Consider the following 24,162-nt stretch of genomic DNA (forward strand, 5'->3'; position numbering starts at 1 on the left):
CCGTCTGAAACTGAACTCTGACAAAACAGAAGTCCTCATCCTAGGCACCTCCCCCTCCGCCTGGGATGACTCTTGGTGGCCAGAGGCCCTTGGAAAAGCACCCATCCCGACGGACCATGCACGGAACCTGGGCGTCATCCTGGATTCCTCACTCTCGATGAACAGACAAGTCAACGCCGTTTCTTCATCTTGCTTCAACATTCTTCGCATGCTCAAAAAAACATTTCGCTGGATCCCCACCGAAACTAGAAAAACGGTCACCCACGCTCTGGTCACGAGCCGACTAGACTACGGAAACACCCTCTACGCCGGTACCACCGCAAAACTCCAGAAAAAACTCCAACGCATCCAGAACGCTTCAGCCAGGCTCATATTAGACATCCCGCGTAAAGAACACATTTCTGGTCACCTGAAAAACCTCCACTGGCTCCCCGTCAATAAGAGGATTACTTTCCGGCTCCTAACCCACGCACACAAAGCACTCTACGAAATCGGACCCGAATGCCTCAACACCCGACTATCCTTCTACACCCCCTCCCGCCAGCTACGATCCTCCAACCAAGCCCTCGCCACTGTACCTCGCATCAACAAAACCACCATGGGAGGTAGATCCTTCTCCTACCTGGCAGCTTAAACCTGGAACTCACTTACCACTCACCTTCGCCTTACTCAGAACCACCTAGCATTCAGAAAGCAACCTAAAACTTGGATTTTTGACAAGTAATTCCCCACCCTTCCTCAAGCGCCTTGAGACCCTCTGGGTATGTAGCGCGCTATATAAATTTATTGACTTGACTTGACTTGACTTACTACGGTGGTTTTAGGGGCTACTATATTTCATCTCTACAGTTGAAATACCCTTATTTCAATTTACCACTAGGCAATAATGTAATGCAATACCATCCCTCCCATTTTGGGGCTGATCACAATTCAGCCTGTAAATCTGATGCAACCTTGGGCATAGCTTAATCAGTGCCAACTAAAAAAGCATTGGGCTGCATGGTGGAGGGATATGGTGACCAAGGCTCTGGATGGACTGTATCCATTAGGAACCAGGTCAGTACTTGTTTGCAATAGGTGGACTGCTGTCTAGAGAAGCACAGTGAGTGAAAAATAACGAGTTTGGCCTGCTATCCTGCCATTTGTTACTGGTTAGATTATTTGTAAGCATGTATCCAATGACCTTTTGGGTGTTTAAGTGACAGTGGTATGCAAAGAAAGTCAAGATTGGCACAGCTTTCCAAGCCTACTGCCGCCAATGTTTGTGAATTTAAAAGAGGTAAATTTGAACCCATCTCAGGAGTACTTCTATACAGCTGCGGCCGGTAGAGGGAGTACCGGCCGGGCGGTGACGTAAGGAGGGGGAGGGGCAGGGTGGGGGGTAGTAATGTATGGATTCCTGACCTTAACAGGTAAGTAAACATATAAATAAATAAAACGAATTTCGTTGCGTGCACTGCATCGCATTTGATCATGCAGTGCGCACAACGAAATTTGTTTTATTTATATGTTTACTTAACTGTTAAGGTCCGGAATCCATACATTACTACCCCCCACCCTGCCCCGCCCGCTCCCCACATAACCGCCCGGCTGGTACTCCCACTACCGGCCGCAGCGGCTTCTATAGGTGCATATTTACTACTTACCAGTCACTATATGTATTTCAGAACCAAAACATTTACAAGTCAAACCCTCTTGTTGAAATGAGGATGAGAAAAATCAACACAGACCTAGCAGATATGACTCAGGGACCAGAGAACCAACTAGCAATCCAAGAATTTATTTAAGGGGTGTTGCATCCCAAACACCCATGCTGAAGATACTCCCCGGTCCTTTCCTCCTAGGCCTAGGTGTTATTCCTCTGTGCTCAAGACTAATGTCACATACCACACAACTGCCTGGGGTCAAAGCCCTCAGATCACTTATTTTAAATGTATTTTTACGCTCACTTCTTGATCTCTGCAACAGGAATCTTCCAATGGTAGGGTTGTCAAATCGGTGCATGCGGACAGGGCTCCATGTTTCTAGTCCTCGCATTTTACAAATCATTTTATCAAGTGACTGATGCTCCATGGGCATTCAGGCAAATTATGAGAGTAGGCCAAGCCAGAGTTGAGCCAAGGTCCTGGCTTGGCTTGGCTCTAGGAGTATGTGCACAAGCTGAACCATAAACATCTTTGCTATGTATATAGTGCAACACAAATAATATTAAAATATCATATAATCTCTTCAAAAGAAAAAAAAACATGCGAAAGAATTTCACCTTAGTACATCAGATTTCACCTTAGCACTGCATAGACAAACATTTATTAATAGTGACAGTTTTAAAAACATTCGTAGCTCACCCCCAGCAACAACGCTGTTAGTGAACTAAGATGAAAGTTAGATGTTATATAAACGGGGGCATGGCTTGGCGCCTGAGGGTAATGGCGGCGCCTGAGTGAGGCTCCGCTGCGGCTCCGGGGAATTTCTTCTTTAACCATTGTTGTTTCCTGAATGGAGGTTGGTTCTTGCCGTTGGAACACTTCCGCTTTGTTCCGCGGCACCTGACGTCTTTCTCCACTGCCTGAAGACGGAGCATTTGCCCATAGCCTGTCGGAAGGCTTCGGCTGTGACTGCGGCCGCCATCTTCCAACGGCCGACGCACCGAGTTGCTTCGCTGAGGTGCGAGCACTCCACTTCGTGTCTTGCATCTAGAGGCTGATATGCTCCCTGTCTTTCCTTCCAATGGCTACACGGCGTCTGGAGCCCCTTTTCACCTACCAATGACCCGGTGCTTTAAACAGTGAGATTCAATATTTCGGCGCGGCCCCCATTTTATGCAAGCTGGCGTGCCGCGTTTTTTCTGTCAGGACGGGACTATGATGCTCTATTGATATTTGCTTCAAGCTTAGCCCCAATGATTCCTCCTGTGTGCTTCTCCTTCACTGCAGTCATGTCACCCTTGCACTGGCCACCTGCTTTGCGTATGCGGTAGATTGCTTACTGCTTTCGTATTGCTGTGACCACTACTTTGCCAAGGTCAAACGCCTCTTCTATGCGCCCTTATGAAAATCTGATGAACCCCCTACTAGACGGAGCCTGTACTTGCAGGTGCATGTGTTTGGACACACAGCTTTTCACCTGTTGATGACCTTAGGCTGCCAACGCGCTCTACGGCGTACTGTTACATTTGTGTTTGGCCACAGCTTCTGAAGTGACTTTCTATCGTCCATCTAATATGTTCTCTGGCGCATTGACATCTATTTGTCCTGATGAAGCTTTTGGAGTGACTCTATTCTGTTGTAAGTGATGCTTCTGATATCCCATGCAGTTCATCTTCTATATATTTGGAAACCTGCATGCTCTCTTCCTTGCTAGCTCTGCTGTGTTCCATCGATACTGCTTCCAACTATACGGCCATCGGAGTGAACAGAATCTTCGACTTTCTGCTTGGTGATGAACCTCTGATTAGCAGTCTCTCCTGATTGTGACTTTATTATTATTTTTTTTTCTCTTTTTCACGCTTTTTGTAGCAACTCACCTTCCTCGAACCTCACGGTTCACTGCTGTGTCTCTGTATAAGTGTTGCTATCCTTCCGCGTTTTGCGTTTTTTTTAATTCACTGCGCAGGTTTTCTTCTGGCTATGCACTCACCGACGAACTTCTTCAATTAATGCAGTGGTTCTATAACAGACCTGTTTGGAAGATTTCTCACCTCATAGAGCGTCATCTCACCCCTCTTTGTGGATAGCAAGAGGTACGCAGTTTTCTCTTTTCTTATCTGTTTATTTTTATGGGGCGACTTAAATCTATGTTGCGCTCACCCTCCAAATCAACCACAAAGGTGGCCTACCTGAAAAGCTCCAAAGTATTTTCTGCTTTCTCCAAGTTAGAAGATTCTCTCACCTCTTCTGGTTCTAATACTGTTATGGATCATCCTCCGCCATCATCAGGGAAATCCACCACCAAGAGACTAAAAAAAGATCCTCCTTCACCACCCAAGCAGTCCACGCCTGTTTCCATGGAACTTTTATTGGAGGAGATACGGTCTTTCCGCCCCTTTTTGGAAGAGATTGGGACTTTGCATCCTTTCATGGAGGAAACTAACGTCAAGCTTCAGGCTCTTAATGATAGCTGGTCACAAATCGAAACAAGAGTCTCTACGGTTGAACAGTCAGTTGCTTCCTTCCAAGAAACTAACACCAAGGTTCTTCATCTAACCTCACAGGTGGATACCCTCCAGAAGCAGGTGGAGGAGTTGGAAAATAGAAATAGACGCAACAACCTCCGTATTTACGGCCTAGCAGAAGGTCTTGAGGGCGCACTTTTTTCAAATCCTTTCTCCCTAAGTTGATCCACTTGCCAGAAGGGACAAATCTTAATATTCAACGTGCTCATCATTTGGATTGCCCACCTGCTTCCACTTCCCTATCACAACGCCCACGAGGTGTTATCCTTTACTTTTTAGAGTACACGGATCTCTTGAAGGTTCTTACAGCTGCCAAGGCTTCTCCCAAATTGACATGGTCGGGTTCTTTCTTGTTCTTCGCACAGGACTAAGCAAAAGCGACTGCAAACCGCCGGAAGGCCTTCCTTGGCATGAGAGACGACCTTCGTTACATGGGTGCTTGATATGGCCTATATCATCCTTGCTTGTTCAAAGTCACCTACAACAACCAGACAACCACTTATGAGTATCCAGAGAGACTGCAGAGCTTCATCAATGCACATAAAACTACCGCCATGGATTCCTCTGGTCCTTCCTCATCCTGCCCTGGCGGAGTTGTCCTCTTGTTTGTCCTTGTACTGCTCATGTTTGCTCATGTTTCTGTTTTCTCTTATACACAATGTTTTCTTGAATGTTACTCATATTTGCTTAGTGTTTGTTCTCCCTTGATGTAGATTTGTAACTTTCTCTTCCATCGCCTCCACAGGATCCCCTCCCCGTTTGATGATGTCTCCCTGGCTTCCCGCCCAGCCGTCCTCGGATGTGTTGCCTTACCTCTGTGGCTCCTTCCCCCGACTCCTCCTCGTCTCCTCCTCTTGTGGGTATGTCCACCCGTTGTTTTTTCCTCTTCCCTCATTTTCTTCTGGTTCTTTACTTTTTTTGTGTGCTTCAATTCCTTTGGTTGTGTAGTATCCATAACAATTTCCTTTCAGGTTGTATTTTTCTTTATTTCCTTTCTCTTTTTCTCCAGTCCATCCTGCATATCTCTCTGCTTTCCATTTCCCTCTTTCTTTATGCACACTTTTTACTTCTCGTTCATCTCTTCTCCCTCTCCCTCTTCTTGCTTTTCAATGCATCTTTCTTTTCTCTTCATTTGTTTTCATTCATGGGTTTCTATCTTGATTTCATTTGTTATGAACTCATTGCATTACTGAACATGTTATGTCATTGAATATAACTTCCTGGAATGTCAAGGGTATCAATTTCCCAATTAAGCGTCAACGCATCTTATCTCATCTAGCCAAATTGAATGTTGATATTGCGTTTCTTCAGGAAACTCACCTTTCTGACATAGAATCCGCTAACCTTAAAAGAGGCTGGGTGGGTGATGTTTTTTATTCAGAAGGTGATGGTAAACGCAATGGTGTTGGAATTCTTTGTCGTAGGTCTCTCCCTTTCACAGTTATTTCCCAAGAATCTGATACTAATGGCAGATGGACACATGTCAGACTATCGCTTACAGGTGTTCCAATCTCTCTCCTTAATGTTTATGGTCCCACTACTGGTGAACCCCTTTTATTGGGCTGAGTTTTCTCCACGAATCACCCAATTCATGGATGACAATTTCATTCTCGCAGGAGACTATAATCAACCTCTTGATCCTCTTATAGATAGGAAATCTGATGCCACTTTTGTCCCTACTAAATCGCACAAACTTTTCACCCAGGCTATATCCCAACATAAACTTGTCGACTCTTGGCGACTTTGTAACCCGACTGTACAGGAATTGACTCACCATATCACCGCTCCCAATCACGGATTGACAAAATTTTTGTTTCCCATGATCTTGCTCAAATGCTTACTGCACCAGACATTGGTCCGATTTTGCTCTCGGATCATGCCCCTGTTGTAGTCAGCCTCGATGTGCTCCCAAAAATTGATGGGCCCAGGAGATGGAGTTTTAACAATACCCTCCACTTGGATCCCAAGTTTTCCACTTCCTTCACTGCCTTTTTTGATGATTTTTTTCTATTCAATGATGTTCCGCCCACTCCGAAACATACTGTTTGGGACGCTTTCAAGGCAGCCTCACGCAACTTCATTATTAATTATGTCTCAAAGAAACGCAGGACTGCACGTCAATTTACTAAAACCCTCCTTAATGATATTAAGCGATTGGAACACGCCTATTTCACCTCACATTCCAAAGATGGTCTGACAGCTCTAGTCGCTGCTAAGCTTAAATATAATAAAAAATCTACTGAAGATCCTTCCTTATATTTACTTAAATCAAGTGCTAAGTTCTATGGTGGTAGGAACAAAGCTGGTAAAATCCTTGCCAATTATCTGAAGGTTAAGCATAATAAGATGAATATTGAATCTGTTTATGACACTAATACACACTTACATCACAAAGATGCTGACATCCTTGCTACATTCTCCCGCTTCTACGAGACCTTATACACCTCTGATACCCAACCCTCTCCTCATTCTCTCACTCATTTCTTCTCAACTATTCAACAACCTACACATTTCCCTCTTGATCTATCCTCTTTGGAGACTGACATCTCACAGAAAGAGTTACTCAATGCACTCCAGCATGTTAAACTTAACAAAGCTCCTGGCCCGGACGGTTTTACCGTCGAGTTTTACCTTCATTTCTCCAAATTATTGATTCCAAAGTTGCATTCTCTTCTCCATTCCTTTGCTGATTTAGGTGTCTCCTCAGGCTCCTTTTCAGATGCACACATTTGTTTAATACCCAAACCTGGAAAAGATGTGCAATATTGCAAGAATTACAGACCCATCTCCCTTGTTAATATTGATTATAAAATTTCGCCAAGTCATTGGCGATAAGACTAGACCGCCTGCTTCCTGACCTTTTAGGAGAAGAACAGTCTGGCTTTGTTAAAGGTCGTTACATCACGGATAATACCAGGCTTTTATTTAACATACTGTCAAAATCATCCCATCTCCAGCATTCCTTTGCTGCGATAGCCCTGGACGCTGAGAAGGCGTTTGATAGGGTTGAATGGCCCTATCTCTTCCACACGCTCGGTTGGTTTGGGTTTGGCCCTAAATTTACTTCCCTAGTCTCATTATTATATTCTCACCCACGTGCTGCAGTTTATGCCAATAGTTAAATCTCTCCCTACTTTGACCTTGGCAGAGGAGTTCGTCAGGGATGCCCCCTCTCACCTTTTCTTTTTAATCTTGCTTTAGAACCTTTCTTATCCAGGCTACACCAGAATCCTGACATTCAGACTGCGGAATCCTCCATTAAACTTGCTGCCTACGCGGATGATATTTTACTCTTTATCTCGAATCCCACGGTCTCTATTCCTGCTTTCTTGGAAGAAGTACGGCAGTATTTCTCAATCTCTGGTTATAAGCTCAATAATGATAAGTGTGAGATCCTTCCCCTGACAAAATTCACCTTCAAACCTGACTTCAGCGCCTCCAATTTTACCTGGAGCCCTTCCCACATCAAGTACTTAGGATTGCACATTACTCCTTCCATCCCTGACACTGTTTCCCTCTGCCTTACTAAATGCACCCAGAAAATCTCCGACCTCACAGCCCAGTGGCACCCTCTTTACCTGTCTTGGTGGGGTCGTTTAGATACCGTTAAAATGATGTTATCCCCCATTGTTCTATACACAATCTCCAATATCCCTGTCTCTATTCCAGCCAAATTTTTTAAGAAAATTCATTCAGTCCTGTCCTCCTTTTTATGGCATAAAACTAAACCCAGAATGTCCCTTGCTAGGCTCATTCACCCCACTTCTGAAGGAGGAGTTAATTTTCCTGATTTTCCGGCTTACCATAAGGCTTTTTTGTTACGCCAAGCTTCCTTTTGGTTGCAGGACCCCGATTCCCCTTCTCCTTTATGGACCAAGGTTGAGCGACTTTTCCTTTCCCCTTTTTCCTTTGCTGAATATATCTCTTTCTCACGCAAACCCTTTTCGATTCCCACTCTTATTCATGAATTCACTGTCAAACTCCTCTATCCTATAAACCTCCTCCCCCTACGAATATTGCTGATTTCCTCTCATCCACTATCTGGCATAATAAATACCTTCTAATCCTAGGTAAACCCATTTACTGGAATTCTTGGAGATCCAAGGGATTGATCTGGATATTGCAGCTCTTCTCACAATCCACCTTTCTACCTTTCCACGCCTTGCGTTCATCTTTTAATTTACCATCTTCCTTTGCTCCCAAATATCTTCTCCTTAAAGCAGCGGTCATGGAGGTTTATACGAAACTCTTGTTGGCGCCCCCTTCTTCTATTTCACCAGGCCTCACTCTCCAACTTCATTCTATTCTACAAACTCTTCCTAAAGCTTCTGTTATTTACAAGCACCTTCATGCACACGCACTCCCCAGACCCAAATCCACGGTGGAGGAGCATTGGGAAAATGATTTCTCTACATCATGGCCAGTATCTCTGTGGGACAAGATTTGGACAAAAGTTCGTAAAACCTCTAGATCGGCATCTTTGACGCAATCTCTATTTTTCATATATAATCGATTGCTTCAAACTCCTTCTACCCTCCACAAGCGATTCCCTGCCACGCCTGATGTATGTTGGTCTTGCTCCTTACCCAATGCCACTCTATTTCATATGTTGTTCCTTTGCAAGAATGTACATGCCTTTTGGCTGCAGGTTTGGGCACAAATCAATGTTATCTTTCATACTTGAATTCCCTTCTCCCCCACTCATGTCTTTTTGGGAAGTCTTTCTCCTTGTTGAGACGAGACTGATCTCTATGTTCGTAATGTTCGTAATTGTTAATTTATTTATATATTTTTTTAAAATAGTGTAGATGTTTAAAAATAATATACAAAATCCAGTTGGTGTAAAACCCAAACCCAGCCCTGAACCCTAAAAATACCCCTGTACCCCATAACCCAAACCCAGCCCTGAACCCTAAAAATACCCCTGTACCCCATAACCCAAACCTAGCCCTAAACCCTAAAAATACCCCTGTACCCCATAACCCAAACCTAGCCCTGAACCCTAAAAATACCCCTGTACCCCATAACCCAAACCCAGCCCTGAACCCTAAAAATACCCCTGTACCCCATAACCTAAACCCAGCCCTGAACCCGAAAAATACCCCTGTACCCCATAACCCAAAAACAACCCTTAACCCTAAAAATACCCCTGTACCCCATAACCCAAACCCAGCCCTGAACCCTAAAAATACCCCTATACCCCATAACCCAAACCCAGCCCTGAGCCCTAAAAATACCCCTGTACCCTATAACCCAAACCTAGCCCTGAACCCTAAAAATACCCCTGTACCCCATAACCCAAACCCAGCCCTGAACTCTAAAAATACCTCTGTACCCCATAACCCAAACCCAGCCCTAAACCCTAAAAATACCCCTGTACCCCATAACCCAAAACTAGACCTGAACCCAAAAAATTCCCCTGTACCCCATAACCCATACCCAGCCCTGAACTCTAATAATACCCCTGTACCCCATAACCCAAAACTATATATATAAAATTACTTAAATTAATTTATTTAATTTATTTTGTTTAAATAAAATGATATACTTACCTATACTTACGTTGTAATGGCATGCGTTGTAATAGCATCTGCTATGTAATGTCTTGCGTTGTAAAGGCATTCGTTGTAAAGGATCCTGCGTTGTAATGGTGTGCGTTGAAAACGTATGCGTTGTAAAAGTTGCGTTGAAACAGTTGTATACCGTTTTTCCTGCCCAGATGGCAGCTAAACGTGCAGATTTATGGCTTCCTGTTACGATGTATTTGGATAATTGTACAACTCGCTCCTTTTGCCCACGACCTGCTCAGCAGGAAGTTTCCAAACCCCCTTGATGCCCCTTTTCATTCCCCTTTCTTTGTTAACATATTTACCTGCATAACCTCATTTGCATTTACTTTTATTGTATAATTATTGTACCCTTTTATTTCCTTTTATTGCCCATGATAAGTTTACTGTTGTTCCTTTAAATTTACAATGTATTCTGATTTTTCTTCCTATGCTCGCCTCTTCCTCCCCCCCATCCCGTTTTCCCGGGGAACAACCTTTTCAACGAAGGTTTTACAACGCGGTACTGTTACCATGCAACTTTTACAACGCAAGTCGTTACAACGACTTGCGTTAGGGGGCGCTCCAGGATAGTAAATAGTTTAATTAACTATCCAACTCCTTCCCTACTATCCACGGGGACTGGAGTTGGAATAGTAAATTAAAATATTTACTATCCAGCACCCCCCAACGCAAGTCATTGTAACAACTTGCGTTGTAAAAGTTGCGTAGTAACGGCACGCGTTGTAAAAGTACGTGTTATAAGGTCGTACATCCCGTTTCCCTCACAATTTCTTTACTGTATTATGTATTCATACCTTATATTATGACCAATAAACCTTTATTGAACTAAAAAAGAAGTTATATAAACCATAAACATGGCCTAGAGTCCTCTTATAGATGGGCTTCATTAGAGGCCAACATTACATTAAACCTGGGTGGAGTTTAAAACTACTGTGGGGTTTTGGGTTCAGGGTGGGTACTGTTTAAGGTGATAACAGGTTTTTAGGGGTCAGGAATAATTGGAGTTAAGGCATAGTAAAAGGCTTTTAGGGTTCAAAGATGGGTGGAGTGTAGGGGTGCTGATGGGCTTTTCGAGTTCACGGGTGAGTGGTGCTTAGGTTTGTGAGGAGTTTTTAGGTTTTAAGAATGGGGGAGTGTAAGGATGTTGAGGGGTTCTACGGTTCATGGATGGATGGAGTTTAGGGCTGGTGAAGGCTTTTAAGGTTCAATTATGGTAGCGGCTGGCGTGGTAAGGTTTTAGGGTTCAAGACAGGTGAAGGACTGGGTTCTTTAGGACCCAGCGGTGCCAGGGGACAACACCTGAAACCTTTGTGGGTTACCTGTTCCGGCGTACAAATGACAGAGACACGGGACACTTCCTTCGGCGTCAAAGATTCAAGGTTTATTTACTGCAGGGAACACAGAAGTCACGACAAGTACAACACGTGCAACTTGGGGAGACTGCTTCAAATTGGTTCTGTGGATCGCTCCTTTTATACAGAATTTACCCATAGGACAACATGATACACAAAGGTTTACAACCCGGTTCCCACAATTATCCCCCAGAGGGGTCGCTTTGGTCACTTCGATACACACAAGGTCCGGAATATAAGTGCGGAAACATTTGGCGGTTCCCAACTGTAAAAACCCATCTTCCCAACATTAGTGCATTCCAATCGGCAGTAAAACAGATCGAAATAGGAACAAAAACAGGTGCAGAGGAAGATGGAGACAGTGGGGAGATCGGAAAGGGTGTAAAAGGGGAGTTATCGGGAAACACGAGATACAGGCATCAAAGGGACGTGCCTAATGAGATGCACGGCTGAGACAATAAACCGGCACGGCAAGATGAGCCTCGAGCGGGACCATCTGCCTTACAGTATCATCCCCCTCATCATAAAGACACTTACAAAGAACATGTGTCTTCCGCAAATATCTTGGGAGTCCCAGGGTCGCGAAGCGGACAGCGTCCGTTCGCTGGCTACTTGAGGGCAAGAGACAAAATGGATGCCGTATCTAAGATGGAACCCGTGGGTACAGATGAAAAACCCACATAACAAACGAACGGTTTAAGTTAGCGCAGCGAAACTGCGCACACTTACTAAACTCGTCATTTGCGGTTCATAGATACCAGACTCGACCATATTCGTACGAGTCGAAAACACCATTTACAATTGTCACGGAACCTCAGACGCTCCTTTTGCCCTCATGTAGGCAAGCACTAGTCGGAATCATATTCGATATTCATCAGACCCTCGAGATGTTGCTGTAGCATAGCTCTGTCCAACCGAGTCCCCTTGGTAACAGGTGGCTGTCTCATACACGTTGTAGCACAAAGGCCACATAAGGCAGGACCGCACTGCACACAAAGGCAACACGTGAACAGGAACGCCACAACGACTCCGATGATCATCAGAATCTTCCAACCCCAAGTCGACATCAGGCCCCAAAATCATCCAAGTAGCGTCCAATCCCCTACATCCACGTGTATGGATTCGGAGATCTTATGCAACTTCGAGATGGCTTGATAAACAGTCGGAGCGTTATCAGGAATGAAAATACAGCAGCTCGAATGGATCACCTTACATACCCCACCTCGATCTGCTAAGATCACGTCTAAAACCATACGGTTTTGTAACGTCATAAGTCTATCCGCCTGAAGTTCAGTGGTGATATTACCAAGGGCACTGGCAGTAATATTAGCTGTCGATTCTACCACTCGAGTCAACTGTCTTAGGTTCCTACTATTAACCATAGGTCCCCAAAACGGGAGGAAACCCTTGAAAAAGTCTCCTGCCTCTTGACCGGCAGAATCCTCTTCGCTAATTACGCCTCTCACAACTCTAGTTTTGTGATAATCTGCATCTACAGTAAACGTCGGAGGCAACAAGTTTGCGATAAAACATGAGCCCATGAAGTCAGAGGGCAACCATGCATACGCACGATCATGACAGATAAAGTATGTACCCTTGGCAGCCAAAAACACAGGGGACGAGACCATCGGCAGAATGTAATTTTCAGTGCAAGCACTCTCTCCAAGTCGGGCTTTCGATCTACGGCCGCGACCTATTAGACAAAAATTACCAATGTGGGGTACGACCCATATAGGAGGCGAGCTTTTAAGCTGTTTTTCACTAGTGAACACACTATATTCGCCTCTACTTAGGACCCTATAGGCTTGTACCTCTTCTTCAGGAATAAGCGAGGGATCATAGATATCGCTATCTAAGTCTTCAATTGCTATAGACAAAGGTTTTTGGTACGAGGTAGGACCAGAGTAGGGGGAACGTGGTTCTCGAATGGGGTGGAAACCCAGTGCGCTTCGAAACATTGTTTGAAATGCTCGAGCAGACCCTTGGGAACTATACGGTAACACCAGATATGGAATTCCCTTATCCGTAGTATGTGGCATCAACCCACACACCCAACAATTAGTAGTGTTAACCACTAACTGATGCTGATGAAGGAGCTGAATAAAGGAATTGTTGCGGAATTCTGCACGTCTAGCCTGCTCATGTTCAGGTAAGATATGAAAAGAATGAGGAGATGCAGTGGAGGTAAATTTAGGGTCAGGGGTAGGAGTAGGTGTAGCAGAAGGTAAGAAGTAAAACATCGTGTAATACACCCCACCCGCCAATAATGCAGAAGCAATCAAAAACAATACCAATATTTGGAATTTAAAACATTTGGTACGACTGAGTTGCTGCAGCTTGAATCTTTGTGCTTGAGCTCCTTCCAAGTCCGTCAGCTTCGAAAATGCCATTCCCTACGACCGTCCGCAACGTTTCTTGACGCACTTCGTTCTGTGTAGCAGTAGTCAATTCCTAGGAGTTCCCAGGAACCGACGGTCTTTAACCTAGCGTCAAGACCTACTAACCAGAAGGAAGTACGCGCGCGGCCCTACGGTCTTTATTTCACAAGTATATATGCGAAAACAATGTTTCTCAGCTGTGGAAGCAAAAAGTATAAGGAACGAAGCTCAATGAATATGTACAAAAATAATCACAATGATACGAGTGTTCAAACTGATCGTGGAAAACGGGATAATGCAATTGTCAAGGGACAGAACAGGATCTTTTATTAGTCTTTAGTGCTGGATCGCAAAAAGTATCGGGTTTTCCCAGGACGTGTCTGTTCGTCAAACAAAGGATTCGTTGAAGGGACAACGTCCTGTTGATCAGCTGAATGTTCTGGTCTTGAGTCTTTTGCTGACAAATGTTCAACAGTATCTTTCTGCTGCACTGAGGATTCTCTGACAGGTTGTGCGTCACTGAAAGGTACAAACGCCGGCAATCCTTCGGTTTCAGTTAATGCAATGCCTTTCCTCACCCACGAGTCTGCTGGCAACGGGATAGAGACTTTCTTGGTATGGGTGGCATGCACCCAATTCTTCCGCCCCTCAAGACGAACTGCAGTTCTCGTGGCAAGGAGGACCTGGTAGGGTCCAGTGAACCTGGGATCCAAATTGTTCTTGCGCGAGAAGTTGCGCGTCACCACCCAATCTCCGGGCTGGAGCTGGTGGCCTGGACCCTCCGTCTGTGTCGGCAATGCTTCGTGAACCTGTTGGTGAATTAACCTCAGTTTAGCAGTCAAGTCATGAAGATAATCGATCAACATTGGATACTCAAGATCACAAAAGGCACCCGGTCTAGGGACCCCCCAAACATTGGCAGGACGACCGAACACTATTTCATAGGGACTGAGCCCTACTCGGGAGTGTACAGTTGCCCTTGTTGACAATAATGCTAAGGGTAAAGCGTCAGGCCACGAAAGACCTGTCGTAGCCTGAATCTTTGCTAGTTTTAGTTTAAGGGTGCCATTGTACCCTTCAACCAAACCAGCTGACTGAGGATGATTGGCACTATGGAATTTCTGATTAATTCCAAGGCCCTTACACACACTCTTCATCACACTCCCCACAAACTCACTTCCGTTATCTGACCACACAATTCTAGGCATTCCATACCGAGGAAAATATTCCTTCAGTAGGATTTTCGCAGTGGACAAAGCAGTATTGTCTTTGAGAGGATAGGCCTCGATCCATCGGGAGAATGCGCAAACCACAACTAAAACGTATTTCAGGTTATTGCATCGCTCCATATGGATGAAGTCCAATTGGATCACCTCAAAGGGACATGAAGGGGGAGCAAAATTACCAGGAGGAGTTGGGGTTCCCTTACCAGGATTGTACAACATACATACCATACAATTCTTAACCAAGCGTTCAGCACATTTCGTAATACCATCATTCTTCCACACAGGAGACAGTAATTTACAAATACCTTTCGCGCTAATATGTGCTAACCCATGCGCCATAGTCACAACAGCCAGCACATACGCATCAGGCAACATCCATCTTTTCTGTTCCGATAAATCAATCCAACAACCATTCGTATCCAACTTTCCCGTACTTTCTTTCCACTTCGCCTTTTCAGTCTCGGTGGCCTCATTCTGAATTGCTTTCACACTCTCGATAGTGTCCTCACACATACTCGATTCTGTAGGCCACCTAACCGAACTCGTCACATACATTCGAGTGCTAAGGTTCCGGGCAGTCTCCTTAGCAGTCTCATCCGCAAACGCATTACCACGACCAACATCATCCGTCACCTTACGATGCGCACTACATTTAACAATCGCCACTTGCTTAGGCAACGTAAGTGCATCCAAAAGATCATTCACAAGCTGACCATGCTGAATCTTCGTACCATGCGATGTTAGAAAACCTCTCTCTCTCCACAACCGTCCAAAACTATGTGCGACGCCAAAAGCATATTGGCTGTCGGTAAACACATTCACACGTTTCCCTTTCGCTAACACACACGCTCTAGTGAGAGCGATCAGCTCTACAGCTTGGGCAGAATTCTGATTTAATCTCGCAGTCTCAACAACAGTATTCAATGTTACAACAGCATAAGCAGTAGTCACATCACCATTCGGCAACTTAAAACATGAACCATCCACATACAGTGTACCATCTGGATCTTCCAATGGGGTGTTTTTAAGGTCCACTCGACCTTTTGTTTCCTCCTCTGTCCTCAAATAACAGTCGTGTTCTGTTATTTCATCTGACTCTGAGCTAATTGGTAACAAAGTTGCCGGGTTCAGAACATTACAACGTTTTATTTGAATGTGGCTTGCCAACAGCGTCAACTCGTACCCAGACAACCTCGCACTCGTCAAGTGCTGAGTTTTCGTACGATTCAAAAGAGTATCGACTGCATGCGGAACCATCACCGTAAGCATATTATCCATGACCATTCCTGCTGATTGTCGGATGGAGACCGCGGCTGCCGCCGTCGCTCGTAAACAACTCGGCAATGCTCTAGCTACCGGGTCCAAGGTCGAGGAAAAATATGCACATGGACGTTGCTTTCCACCAAAAGGTTGCGTTAAGACACTCAACGCACAACCTTCTCTCTCGTGAACATATAATGTAAACGGCTTGCTATAGTCAGGAGTACCTAACACAGGAGCCGAACACAATGAATCACGTAATTCAGAAAAACTTTTCTGACATTCTTCCGTCCATGGTAAAGGAGTCGAAACATCCTTGCACGTAAGAGCCACTAATGGTTTCGCTAGCAATGAAAAATTTGGAATCCATTGCCTGCAGTACGACGTAATACCTAAAAAGGCACGCACATCTCTTTGAGTGGTTGGCACAGCCATTCGCGCAATTGCTGCAATTCTCTCTGGGGTCAACCGTCTTCCCTCCTTTGACAATAAGTGACCTAGATAGGTTACTTCTTGACAACAATATTGGAGTTTAGAAGGTGACACCTTATGATTTAACTCGCAGAGATGTTGCAGCAGCGATACCGTAGCGATTTTGCAAATGTCCTGAGTATCTGCAGCCACCAATAGGTCATCGACGTATTGGATTAAGGCCGCACCAGCCGGCAACCTAAACGCATCCAGTTGACCCTTCAAGGCTTGACTGTAAATCGATGGACTTTCACAGTAGCCCTGAGGAGCGCGTTTAAACCGGAAACTGCGTCCACCAAGAGAGAAACCGAAAAGGTCTCTGCTCTCCTCTGCAATCGGGATGCTGAAGAACGCATTCTTCAAATCAATCACCGAAAACCATGATGCAGAAGCTGGAATCAGAGTCAGTAATGCCGTGATGTCAGGCACAACGGGGAACTGAGGAATCACAATTTTATTCACCTCCCGTAAATCGATAACAAAACGATAAACAGGTGGTTTCGAAGGATCAGTACGTTTTAGAATGGGCAGTACAGGGCTGTTGCACACGTTTCCCCGTGTTTCCTCAATAACGTCTTTCTCGATCAAATCATAGATGATCGCTAACAGTGCTCGTTCACCATCAAGAGAGATACGATACTGGGGAATACGTGGCAATCGCACATTGGATTTCAACTGAACAACATAAGGTGAGATATCAAGCAGGCCCACATCATTGGGACCTGTTGCCCACAAAGATGCAGGAAGAGAACTCAATTCCGGTGGAAGCTTATCGAGAGACAAGTACATAGGAGAGACAACCCTCTCTCCCAACGTAAGCTTTACACCCGCAGGAGAACAATACAAAGTTGCATACAAACGTTTAAGCAAATCCAGACCCAAAAGATTTTCACCACAACCCGTGGTCAAAATCAACGGAGCTTCTAGTTCACAAGGCCCAATTGTAAGGGGCAAAGGGCGCGAAACTGGATTGCTAACGGGGGCGCCAGAGAATCCAACGGAAACATTTGTTAAGCCAGACAAAGGTGCGCCAGGGAGTTTCGAATGCTTTATGGAACTTTTCGCTGCACCAGTGTCCAACAGAAAAGGCTCAACGACGCCCGATGTAGCAACTGCGACGTAAGGCCCTCTCTGATCAACCGGAACTGATACTACTCCCTCTCCTTGTCTTCGGCTGTCCTAGTAATTACTGTCGTCAGTTCCCTGATCGACATAGTAATCGTCCACATTGTACTGCGCAGATCGTCCTTGCGACGATCCACGTTGATCAAAACAATTATCGGAATTTGATGAGTTATTTGAGCGATCATTCTGAGCACCACGACCTCTGCCACGTGGAGCCTGCTGCGAACCACCATGACCTCCTCTAGATGAATTACCACTATTACGTTCGTTTAGAACAGGACAATTGAATTTGATATGTCCCTCCTGTCTACAATAAGCACATTGATTGTACCCTAACGAGGATCTTTGGGAAGAGGAGTCATTGCGAGATTGTGATCGGTTCGATTGCGGCTGCGATCGATTTTGTTGCGAAGTAGTCTGATTCGAACGTGGAGGATACGCTTGCTGAAGCAACACTTTAGTTTTAAGCTCTTTCGTCTTTTTATCAGCACGGTCGTTCTCTTCTTTCTCTCTGTTCTCATAATATTGTGCCGTGGCCAATATCTGAGCTGAAGTAGAAACGGCCCATGCACTTTCTGAATTCTTCAATTTATTGCTCAAATCGGGCAATAAGTTCGAAACGAATTTATCTACGAACAACCTTTGACCACCCTCAGTGCCCATATCCTGACCACTATGATCAATGAATGCCTCCTCAAACCTCGTAAAGAAGTCGGAGACACTCTCGTCCTTTTTCTGTTTACAAGCTGACAATTTGTCCCAATTTACCCTCATAGCTGGCATAAGAGTTTTCATTAACGTTATTATTCTTTGAGGGAGGTCAGTAATGAGTTGTTCAGGCTTAGCCCCACCGACTTGTCGCGTATCGGCCGCAGTAAGGGCAGCCCAATCGCCCCCTAATTCGTTCGCATGATCTTCATGCCGAATCTTAGCCCATACCGGTTGCGGCACAACATTGCCAAACAGCATGTCGATATCGGCAAGATTCATTATCGTGGCGTCTACAAGCTGCGATAATTCTTTATAATAACCAGCAGGATTCTTGCGAGGGTCAGGCAAAGATTGCTTCACCTGTAACACTTCTGAGCGTTTCCATGGGAGATGTATCCATACTCTCTGAAAATGCGGCAGGATAGGTGGAATTTGAGCAGCATCACCTGGCATCCACACGGGTGGAACTTCCCGCATAGGAAACTGACCAGACTCATCTGGCTGTCTTTCGACATCCTCAACAAACAAAGCTTGAGGTATAGGAGTGGGACGGAAAGATAACAATCGTTCAACAGCGCGTCGAACATTGGTGTCCACTATCAGTCCAGCCGAAAACTGAAGCTGCAAATCAGACAACGCGGTCAGCACCTCGTCAGGTGCGTCGGCCGATATCTGATCACGAAGAACCTTACACATTTCCTCGAACACAAATCTTTGGGTTGGTATATTGAATTGACAAAACGTGTCGAGTACGACACGTGGAGGATTTCTAAGAGGGTGCATCATCCAACCCATCGCCATATTATATAGCGAAGCACGTTCCCTGTTACCAGGAAGCTGACTACGTCTCTGAGGACCATCAGAACCAGCGGACCCAAGAACAGGTCCGAGCGAATGAAAGAAACTAGCCGCAAGAGAAGAATTACGACTACGAGTAGAGGGAGAAGTATAGGACACAGGACTAACAAGTGAAGGAGTGGAAACAGAAGCAGCAGCAGGAGTTAACAGAGCAGGAGCAGTAGCAGGAGTATGTGGAAGCGGAGGAGCAGTAGGGACAGCAACAGACAAAGAAGCAGGAACAGTCGGAAGAACGGGTGCAGGTTGAGGAACAGGCAAAGGAAGAATAGGTGCAGGAACAGGTACAGGGGGAATCACAGGAGCTGCGACACCCTGCACATACGGAGGTGGCGATTTCATAAGATAGGACATTAAAGGATCCTCAACTGCCTCTTCCTTCTTTTCCGACTCCGTAGGCAAAGTAGGATAGCATTTATCTATAGTCAATCAATCAATCAGTGACACTTATAAAGCGCGCTACATACCCGTGGGGTCTCAAGGCGCTGGGGGGGGGGGAGCCGCTACTGCTCGAACAGCCAGGTCTTCAGCTTCTTCCTGAAGGAGAGGTGGTCTTGGGTCAGGCGCAGGTCGGTCGGGAGGGAGTTCCAGGTCTTGGCGGCCAGGTGGGAGAAGGACCTTCCTCCTGTAGTCGCTCTTCGGATGCGGGGGACGGCGGCGAGGGCGTGGTTGGCTGATCGGAGGTGGCGGTTGGGAGCGTAGAAGTTGACTCGGCTGTTGAGGTAGCTCGGGCCTTGGTCGTGTAGGGCTTTGTGTGCGTGGGTGAGGAGGCGGAAGGTGATTCTTTTGTTGACGGGGAGCCAGTGAAGGTCTCGCAGATGTCCGGAGATGTGGCTGGTTCGTGGGATGTCGAGGATGAGTCTGGCTGAGGCGTTCTGGATCCGCTGGAGTCTCTTCTGGAGCTTGGCGGTGGTCCCGGCGTAGAGGGCGTTGCCGTAGTCCAGTCGGCTGGTGACGAGGGCCTGGGTGACGGTCTTCCTGGTCTCGGTGGGGATCCACCAGAAGATCTTCCGTAGCATGCGTAGGATGTTGAAGCATGCCGAGGAGACGTTGTTGACTTGCCTGGTCATGGAGAGGGAGGAGTCCAGGATGAAGCCCAGGTTGCGTGCATGGTCTGTCGGTTTGGGTGCGGTGCCCAGGGCGGGAGGCCACCAGGAGTCGTCCCAGGCGGAGGGAGAGGAGCCCAGGATGAGGACCTCCGTCTTGTCCGAGTTCAGTTTCAGGCGGCTGGTCGTCATCCACTCGGCTACCTCTTTCATCCCTTCGTGCAGGTTGGCTCTGGCGGCGGCGGGGTCGTTGGTCAGGGAGAGGATCAGCTGGGTGTCGTCGGCGTAGGAGATTATGCTGAGGTTGTGTTTGCGTACGATGGCCGCGAGGGGGCTCATGTAGACGTTGAAGAGGGTGGGGCTCAGAGATGATCCTTGGGGGACGCCGCAGATGACTTCGGTGGCCTCTGACTTGTACGGTGGTAGGCGGGCTCTCTGTGTTCTCCCGTCGAGGAAGGAGGTGATCCACTCCAGCGCCTTGTCCTGGATTCCGACGTTGCTGAGGCGCCGTACTAGGGTGCGGTGGCAGACCGTGTCGAATGCCGCGGAGAGGTCTAGGAGGATGAGGGCCGCTGTTTCTCCATTGTCCATCAGGGCTCGGATGTCGTCGGTGGCGGCGATGAGGGCGGTCTCGGTGCTGTGGTTGGCTCGGAAGCCGGACTGTGAGGGGTCGAGGGATCCGTTCGTCTCGAGGAAAGCGGCCATCTGCTTGTTGACGGTCTTCTCGATGACTTTGGCTGGAAACGGGAGGAGCGAGATGGGGCGGTAATTCTTGAGGTCGGTGGGGTCCGCTGTTGGTTTCTTGAGTAGGGCGCTGAGTTCGGCGTGTTTCCAGCTCTCGGGGAAGATGGTGGTGTCGAGGGATGTGTTGATGATGTCTCGCAGGTGGGGTGCGATGACAGCGTCGGCTTTGTTGAAGACGTGGTGAGGGCAGGGGTCGGTCGGTGATCCGGAGTGGATGGAGTTCATCGTGCGGATGGTGTCTTCGGTGCTGATCGGGGTCCAGGCGTGGAGGGTGGTGGTGGGGGGTGGTTGTTCGGTCATGGTGTGCGTTGGTTGGTTGTTGAAGCTGTTGTGTATGTCCGCGATCTTGTTGTGGAAGTATGAAGCCAGGGAGTTGCAGAGGTCTTGCGATGGGGTGATGTCGTTGTTTCCTGCGCTGGGGTTGGAAAGCTCTTTGACGATGTTGAAGAGTTCCTTGCAGTTGTGTGCGTTGTTGTCCAACCGGTCCTTGAATGCTGTTTTCTTGGCGGCGCGGATCAGCTGGTGGTGTTTCCGGGTGGCAAGTTTGAAGGAGGTCCTGTTGTCCGGTGTCGGTTCCCTTCTCCAGACTTTCTCGAGGGCTCGGCAGTTCTTCTTGGAGCTCTTGAGTTCGTCGGTGAACCATGGGGCTTTCTTGCTGCCGGGTCTGCTGGGCGGGGTCCTCAGCGGGGCGAGTTCGTCCGCGCAGTTGCTGATCCACTTCGTGAGGTTGTCGGCGGCCTGGCTGGGGTTCGCTGAGCTGGCAGGAGGGTGCTGGCTCAGGGAGGTGGCGAGCTGGTCTGCTGTGATCTTGTTCCAGCTTCTGCGGGCGGTCTGTTGCTGGTGGTGGTGGGTCGTTGTTTTCTTGAAGGTGAAGTGGACGCAGCTGTGGTCCGTCCATTGAAGCTCTGTGGTGTGGCTGAAGTTGATGTCCTTGCTGGATGAGAAGACAGCGTCGAGTGTGTGTCCGGCGAGGTGGGTGGGGGTGGACACCAGTTGCTTGAGTCCCAGGTTGGTGAGGTTGTCGAGCAGGGTGCTGGTGTTGCGGTCGTTGTTGTTCTCCAGATGGAAGTTGAGGTCTCCCAGGAGGATGTAGTCAGCGGAGGGGAGGGCATGTGGGCTGACGAAGTCGGCGATGTCCTCGCTGAATTGTGTGCGTGGTCCAGGGGGTCGGTAGATCAGGGTGCCTCTGAGGGTGGTGTTCGGGTTGGTGTGGATCTGGAAATGCAGGTGTTCGGCGGTGGTCAGGGAGTTGTCGGTGCTGGTCGTGAGACGGATGGTGCTCCTGTGGATGATGGCGATGCCTCCTCCCATCTGGTTGGCGTTTCGGTCCCTCCGGACGATCTTGTAGCCCTCTGGGATGGCGATGGCGATGTCGGGAGCTGAAGAGGCGTTCATCCAGGTCTCCGTGAGGAAGGCAACGTCTGGAGCTGTGGTGTCGAGGAGGTTCCAGAGTTCGATGGCATGTCTGTGGATGGAGCGGGTGTTGAGCAGGATGCACTTGAGGTGGGTACTGCTGGTGTTCGGCTTGGTGGGTGCTGGTGCGAGGCAGGTCCGGATGCAGGTGAACTTGCAGGCGTGGCAGCTGAAGGGTCCGTGGGTACGTCGTGGAGAGGCTTGATGGCATTCTGGGAGTCGGCCGGTGTTGAGAGCGGTGAGGGTGGCGGCGGAGTACGTCAGGCGGGTCGGTCGGGGTCTTCGTGGGCCAGGGGTCCTGGCGCTGGTCGCGATCCGGTCGCGGACGGGCGTAGACGGGCTTACCTTTGGCGCGCCTTCGGCGCACAATCGGCGCGCCCGCTGCGCGTGACCGCTGCGCGTCCGCACGGTCGCCATTTAAGGCGAAGTGCGCGGGTGGGCGGAGCAGCTGGGAGGCGGGAGCGGGGAGGGAACAGAAGAGAAAAAGGGGCGGGGCCAATGTCGGTGGCGGGAAGCGAGAGCGGAGGGCGGCGAGGTAGGCGGCCAATCAGGAAGGAAACAGGACACGGCACAGGGGATACAAAGAAATTAACAGGCACAAATTTAGGGCAAAACAAATAAAAACGGCAAAATACGCGAGCAGACGGCAGAAACAGACAAGCACAAATTACGGGCAAAACAAGGAAAAACAGCAAAATACGCGAGCAGACGGCAGAAACAGACAAGCACAAATTTAGGGCAAAACAAGGAAAAACAGCAAAATACGCGAGCAGACGGCAGAAACAGACAAGCACAAATTACGGGCAAAACAAATAAAAACAGCAAAATACGCGAGCAGACGGCAGAAACAGACAAGCACAAATTTAGGGCAAAACAAGGAAAAACAGCAAAATACGCGAGCAGACGGCAGAAACAGACAAGCACAAATTACGGGCAAAACAAATAAAAACAGCAAAATACGCGAGCAGACGGCAGAAACAGACAAGCACAAATTTAGGGCAAAACAAGGAAAAACAGCAAAATACGCGCGCAGACGGCAGAAACAGACAAGCACAAATTTAGGGCAAAACAACTGGGAAACCAGAGGGGAGCGACCACGGCGTCAGCGAGGCCGGCGGCGAGGCAGAAGGCAGGCAGAGGGGAACACACGCAGCAGCTGGTGGCCGTGCGGCGCGGGGGTGTCCCACAAGTGGGACATACGCTGTAATCTATCAAACACTTCCTTTTCCTTGACCTCCTTATCATGCTGAAACTGCTCTGCTTTCTTTATAATAGTAGCAACATTATCTCTCTGATTTCGTTTAGTCTGTCTGATTTCTTTCTGTCGGGCTTCTTTACGCCACAACCGAAAGGCATCAAACATGGCCGGCCTTGACTTTTTCTCGAACAATTTAGCCTCTAGGTTATCTAGAATCGGGGTCTCAAAGCTACCATGAGGTGGCCAACTAAGGACACCATCCTTCTTTGTGTAGCGAATCCAATAATCGTTAAAGGTAATCGGGCCTAGCCCATGTTTACTGTACAGTTCATAAGTCGGAGTTCCAACCGGAGGTATCGGACACGAGTCCTCCAGTCGGGAATCCGCACCACAAGGTCTGAAACAACTGAACAAAGTACTACGACCAGGCATCTTGCACACTAGCCGAGTTTCACAAACTTCAAGGGTTACGGGATTTACCAAGTCCCAGCAAAGAGCTAATACCCTCGGTTTTTGGCGGCTGCAGTCGTCAAATAACACAACAAAGTACGCTAGCAAAGTGTCACCGACAAAAACACTCACACAGCGTCAACAACAAAAACACTCGCTAAAGTGTCAACAACTAAGGACTCTGGGAGCGAC

Source organism: Lissotriton vulgaris, chromosome 5 (assembly GCF_964263255.1).
Source record: "Lissotriton vulgaris chromosome 5, aLisVul1.2, whole genome shotgun sequence".
In the NCBI taxonomy this organism is placed as follows: Eukaryota; Metazoa; Chordata; class Amphibia; order Caudata; family Salamandridae; genus Lissotriton; species Lissotriton vulgaris.